The sequence below is a fragment of the Arachis hypogaea genome, chromosome 14 (assembly GCF_003086295.3).
Source record: "Arachis hypogaea cultivar Tifrunner chromosome 14, arahy.Tifrunner.gnm2.J5K5, whole genome shotgun sequence".
NCBI classification, from domain to species: domain Eukaryota; kingdom Viridiplantae; phylum Streptophyta; class Magnoliopsida; order Fabales; family Fabaceae; genus Arachis; species Arachis hypogaea.
Window position 1 is genome coordinate 3,501,969 of NC_092049.1, and position 7,104 is coordinate 3,509,072.

The following is a 7,104-nucleotide window of genomic DNA, read 5'->3' on the forward strand; positions in this document are numbered from 1 at the left end:
CCACACAGGCCATGGCGGTGGTTCTTGTCCGAGAAGAAGATAAGACCCAGCGCCCAATATACTTCATCAACAAAGGACTCCAAGGGGTGGAGTTGAAGTACACCAAGCTGGAAAAGCTGGCTTATGCCCTGCTAACCTCATCAAGAAGACTCAAACAGTACTTCCAACGGCATGTGATCATCCTAAGAACCAACCAGGCCATTTGGCAAGTTCTCCAGAAACCCGACCTCGCAGGGAGGATGATGGCATCGGCAGTAGAGCTGTCCCAATATGATTTGCAATACGAGTCCAGACAAGCAATCAAAGCCCAAGCAATGGCAGATTTCCTGGTAGAGGTCACAGGAGAGGCACACGACATACCGAACACATGGTGGAAGCTCCACGTTGACGGAGCATCCAACCAAATGTCCGGAGGGACCGGGATCATTCTCGAGAACTCGGTAGGGGTAGCTTACGAGCAGTCGATCAAGTTCGATTTCCCCGTCTCCAACAACCAGGCAGAATACGAAGCACTGATAGGAGCGCTAATCCTAGCTAAAGAAATCGAAGCATCCAGGGTAGAAGTTAGTAGTGACTCCCAGATCGTCACATCCCAGATAAACGGCAGCTACCAGGCCAGGGACACACTACTACAAAAATACCTAGAAAAGGTAAAAAAGTTGTGCAAAAACTTCGAGGAAGTCATAATCCAGCATGTTCCTAGGGAAAGGAACGCCCGAGCAGACCTCCTCTCCAAGCTAGCGAGCACCAAGCCTGGGACAGGGAACAGGTCTCTAATCCAAGGACTGGCAACTGAACCAGCAATCATCTTATGTGCAACCCAGACCCCAAGCCCCACCTGATGGATAGACCCTATCTTCCGATACCTGGAACACGGCGAAATACCCTAAGACGAGAAGGAAGCACAAGCCACCAGGAGGGAAGCCCCCAAATATGTGATCATACAAGGGCAGTTGTACAAGCGAGGGCTCCACCAACCCTTGCTCAAATGCCTATGCCCCGACCAGAAGGACTACGTCCTAAGCGAAGTCCATGAGGGGTGTTGTGGTCACCATATTGGAGGAAGGTCGCCGGCAAAGAAGATCATCCGAGTAGGGTATTACTGGCCCACGATGATGTCGGACGCTCAGGGGTTCGTCAGGAAATGCAAGAAATGTCAAGAAAATGCCAACTTCCACAAAGCTCCACCTGAGGAACTTAGTTTGATGATGGCACCCCAACTTAGAAGACTACGATAGATCCACCTCGCAAGGTTGCAGATACCGAGATCTCCAGATATTCGCAGACCATTTCAAAACAGCGAATAACAGCCCAACTATTCGGGTGCAGCTGTGACGGAGCAATATCGCACCGATTTAGCAAACCCATGACAAAGGAAGAGAAGGGAAGGCGAACTCCCAAGGTTGTGAACATGGGTTTATAAACCCACAACCAATCAACAACTCGAGGGGAGGCCATGTTCTTTTGACAAGCATGCTCCCGATTGGCAGGAACGTAAACCTGGTACAACGCCTCCTCGGGTCCTCCTCCTCCTCCGGCCTGGCGAAGATCTTGGAGGCTCTCACGGGTGACCTTATAAGGGGCGTCCTTCACATCGAAAGTAACCCAGGCGTAGTGATCGACAAAATCGGCTAGCGGCCGCTGAGCCATGTTCGGGAGTACAGGGCGGTCAGCCATACCTACAGCGGGGACACCACTTAGTTAGAACGGGAGGTCAGGAACCCTCAAAGCAGTATAAACAAACTACAACTCCCTAAACCACCCCCTAGGTACCCCTACACTAACCCAGAACTCAAGCAAAACCTAAGAAAAACCCAATGGCGCCCCCTCTAAAAGAAGAAGCAGCAAAAGCAAACAAAAGCCCAGGCATGCATAGGGAAAAACGCACGGAAAAAGCACAAAAGGAATACCAAAAGAAAACCAAAAAGCAATGAAAACCATAAACAATGTACCAGGAAAATGCAGAAGTTGAGGAAGGAATCCGAAAGAAAGAAAGAAATCTGGAAGCGCGAACGGAATCGAAGCAGCAGCAAAAGAAGAGAGTAGAAACAGCAGCAGTTCAAGGAAACAGAAGAGGGAAAAAAGAAGAATGGGGAAATGAGGAGGTTGTGAAAATAAAAAGGGGGCGAAGAGTGTAACCGTCAAGGAAGAAGCGCAAAAAGGCAGGGGCATACCTGTCATTTCACGCAAATTTCAAATCACGAAATGATGGGCATTTAATGCCCAGCGCAGAAGCCAAGGAGGCAGCGTCAGAGACGAGATGACCACGCGTGAGAAACATGAAACGCTATCAACGAGCTCCCGAGAAGAAGAGCACATCCCATCTCGGCGAGTAGGACAAATGCGCCCAGCCACGAGCCGCAAACCTCAAGGCTGGCGCGTTGGGGGCACTGTTATGGACCAGAGTCCAGCCCAACTAGTCGTCGGGTCGGGGCGCCACCCCTGACCCAGGCCCAAGCCATCCCTCACGACAGGAAGAGTCCGGCGGGTCGGTTTCCAACACCCGACTAGAGGCATGCCCGGTTTACACTCCGTACGACCCAGGTCACCAGTTGGGTCGGTATCCTTGGGGCCGCCCCCGAGTCCCCGATCTGAAGTCTGGAACGACCTGTTCCTCCCACGTGGACTAGGACAGCTCATAGAAGCTCCTTGGCCAGTGGGCTAGGTCATCCATAGGCCCGCCTTACACAGTATATAAGGGGAGAGGACAGCTCTCCCCCCAAGGTACGTCATATCTTACCTAATTTGGCCATCCCCTCGTACGGACACTAACTTGACCGTCGGAGTGTCCTTGCATGAGGCCACCCCCCTCGTCCTCCTCTCCTCTGGCACCATCAACTCACTGAGCACACCTCAAACGCCCGCTCCAGATCAACCTGGGGTTTCCCTCTCTAACCTTCTCATCACCATCCGATCCACAGAGCACTCGAGATCCCACGGTAATGAACAAGTACGGAATCTACTTCATCCGCATCAGTTTGTTCAAAACTTTTACAACCTCAATGCTAGAGATTGACTTATTAGTAATCTCTCAGTGAAGAGTGATTGGAATTGCCGACTTGGTGTTACAGCTTCTTCTTTGTGGTACTATATATATAGAAATCTCCTCATCTTTGAAGGAAAGAGTTTTCTCCCCGTTGCAACTGTTAGTACTATTCAAGCTCGGTTTGAAGACATTCAAACTGCATTGAAGAATAACTTGAAATGAAATTCTACTACAAGAAGCTCTGTGCAGCTCATATGTTAGGTCTTTTCACCAAGATTGTGTGAAGCTTAATGTGGATGGTTCTTTCCTCTCCTCCAATAATAGTGCGGCCTGTGGGGGTGTTCCGAAATCACTTGGGCAGATATATTGTTGGATTTTTGTGTAATTTGAAAAGTTGTTTCATCACTCATGCCGAGCTTTGGGAGATTGTTGAAGGCCTTCAAATTGCTAATACACATAATTTTCAACACCTTATTGTTGAATCTGATTCTTGGTCTTTCCATTAAGTTTATTAAAGATGGGTGTCCAGCCTCTCATCTGTGCAAACCACTGGGTGGAAGACATAGCAATCTTGGAGAGACGTCTTCAGAAGGTGGAGTGGATCCATATTCTTAGAGAAGCTAATGTTGTAGCCGACACCTTGGCTGAAAAAGGTCAGGAGCTCCCCATAGGTCTTCATTTGTTTGAGAGGCCACCTTCTGATGTTACACATGCTATACTTTCTGATTCTCATGGAACTCTTAGAATAAGGCTCGCTAAAATTTTTATTTTCTAAGAGTAAAGTTAATTTTTAAAAAATAATTTTTTAAAAATCGTAATATTTATATTTGATAAATCAAATTAAAAATAGTTTTTAATAAACACAAGTAATAATAATTGCATTTGGTAAAATAGTTTTTAGAATTTAAAAATATTATAATAAACATAAAGTCAAGCATTAAATTTAAAAATTAGTTAACATATGAGGTTATATTAGACTTTTAAATTTTGAAAAGTACAAGCTAATTTTAAAAAGTTTTATCTTAGGTGCTTTCAAAATACCCTAATCTTTTAAAATCTGCAAACACAAGCATATGATCTTTTTTATTTACCAAATATAAAATAAAAAACTTAAATTTTTAAAAAACACAACCACCTCTTCAAAAAATTTTATCAAACCAAACCTAAGAAGAGCTTATTAGCCTTGTTTTGTTTGTTCTGTTTGGGGTATTCATATTAACCCCCTTTTCTAAAAAAAATAATAATAATAATATGATTAAGTAGGTCTAATAATATATATTTTGAGTATTTGTAACTAAAAAATTGTTATTATTATAATTTTATGTAAAAGTTAATTATATATAACCGTTATTTTTTAATTTAATTGAGTAATAATAGATATTAAATTTAATTGACTAACATGATAAAAATTTTTGTTTTTTTTTATGTGAATTTTATTATTTTTATATTGTAATTAAGTTGTATTAATTTAGTAGTTAGATCACTAATTTACTTAAACAAATGTCAAGAGTTTGAATTTCGCCTTATATAAATAAAAAAAAAATGCTATAAACTCAATTTTTATATAAATAGATAAATAAATGTATGTTCAACATTATCACTTACACAAAATTACTTACATGAAAAAACTAAAAAAAAAGTAACATATTATTATAAACTCAAACTTTTAGATAAATGAATTATTAACTCTTTCAATATTTGTCTGTCCTAAATTATTAACTCTTTCGCTAGTTATCTTTATCTACAAAAAAAAAACAAATTTAACCATTTTAGTAATTAATACAAAAAACTAAAATTTGAAAGAAAAACTAAAAAGACAAAAGAGTAGACACATTTTTTTTCTAATCAATCCGAACAATTATGATCATCAGACCAAGTAGTATACGTAGAGGAAGAAGAAAAAATTAAATGTGCCTGGATTGGTTTTTAAAATTCTTTATTAGAAATTAATATTATTTTTAATAGATGATGTTTCAAATAAATATTTTATTAAAACCCGTTATATAGTTTTTTGAAAAAAAAAAATTCACATTGTTAGTTTAACTAAAAGTATCATATTTTTGTTATAATTAAAAGCATCCTTGTTTAAAAGCCGCATGTAAATTTCCTAAAATTTATAGAAAAGCATCTTTTTAGAGGGAAAAAAAAAAAGAAAAAAAAGTACAAATATATTATATCAACCAAAATTGAGTTAGTTTAAACATGTGCTGCCAGAGTAGACTCCTTTTTTGTGGACTCTATTTTGACTTTTGATATTGAAGTAACATAATTAACATTTATACTAAGGGAGACGATCACAATTATAAACAAGATTAATTGGTCTTTGGTAATACAATAATTTAGTACATATTGAAAGAAAATATGAGATGAAATAGAAAATACTATCGGTGACTACTAAAGCGAAAAGGATCATTACAAATGCTATTTTTATTGCAATTTTTACCATGTCTTTTAATTTTTTGGATTTAAGAATACAATCTTAAGTTAAAATGACAAACAAATTTTTTTTTTATAGGGTTGGATTAATGTCGAAAGTTAACAATAATACGTGTGCATATAAATAAAGTGATAATTACTTGAAAATTGAAAAACTATTTGATAATAATAATAATAATAATAATAATAATAATAATAATAATAATAATAACTACTGTAGATTTGATTTATTTGTAGCATTCTTTAGGTAAAAATAAATATAATAGGTAAAATATATTTTGATGGCCTAAAACCTTAATTAATTAAGAAAAAAGTCAATGACGTAATGTTCACTAGAATAAAATCATAAAAGTTTTAATTTGATTACTTTACTTAAATAGTTTTTTTTTTTTTTTGAAAGGTCCCAAAATGGCTAGGGGATTTGGTAATAATATAATGCAGGATCTCAAATTTGTTGGTAATCAATTATGATTTATTTATGCAGTTATAATTAATTGTTGGTTTAGATCAATCTTTTCTAAAAAAATGTAGTAGGTAAAATATCTCTTGATATACTAGAATTAAATGTTAATTAATCAAGAGAATAGTCAATGGCGTAATGTTGACGAGAATAAAATAATCAAACTTTTCAATCTACCTACCTTACATATTATGTTTTTTTTAGAAAAGTGTCAAGAGGATTAGAGAGTTTGGTAATAATATAATACAAGATCTCAAATTTGTTAGTAATAAATTGTGACTAATTTGTTCATCAGTTGTAATTTAACTAAAGAGGAGTGTTAAGGACCAGCAAAATTTGTAATATTTAGTCATCAATTTGTCATTATTAATATTTTATTTTTTATGATTAAGTACTGGTCAGATTTCAACAAAAATGCTGTCTCTTTAGACTTTCTCTTAACTAAAAGTATCTTATTTTTGTTTTGATTAAAGTCATCATTTTTTTAAAGTCATATGTAAATTTTCTAAAATTTATATAAGTATCTTTCTAGACAAAAAAAAAAAAAAAAGTATAAACACATGTTATATTATATCAACCAAAATTTATTAGTAAGTTTAAAGATGTAGTGCCACACTAGACTCCTTTCTTATGGATTCCATTTTGACTTTTGATATTGAAGTAACGTAATTAAAAATTATGCTAAGGGAGGTTGTAAACAAGATTAATTGGTCTTTGGTAATACAATAATTTAGCTATTGAAAGAAAAAAAATATAAGATAAAAAAAAATTACCATTGGTGACTACCAAAGTAAGAAGAATCATCACAAATGTTTATCTTTGTTGTAATCTTCATCACGTCTTCTAGTTTTTGGATTTAAGAATACAGCCTAGGTTGAAGTCACAAACAAAATATTTTCTCTTTTGATGGCTTCCATTGCGGACTTTTCACGCATATTTATAGGGTTGGATTAATGTCGAAATTTAATAATAACTTATAATATGTTCATAAAATATTAAATTTTGGTTTTTTTTTTTTAAATTCTTTCTATTCTTAGTTTGTGACCATGTATGCATATAAATAAAATGATAATTACTTGAAAATTGAAAAACTATTTAATAATAATAATAATAATAATGATGATGATGATGATGATAATGATAATGAGAAAAATTAAGGAAGAAAGAGAAATAATGAGAAACATTAAGGAAGAAAGAGAGAAAATGAGAAAGTAATGGCTAG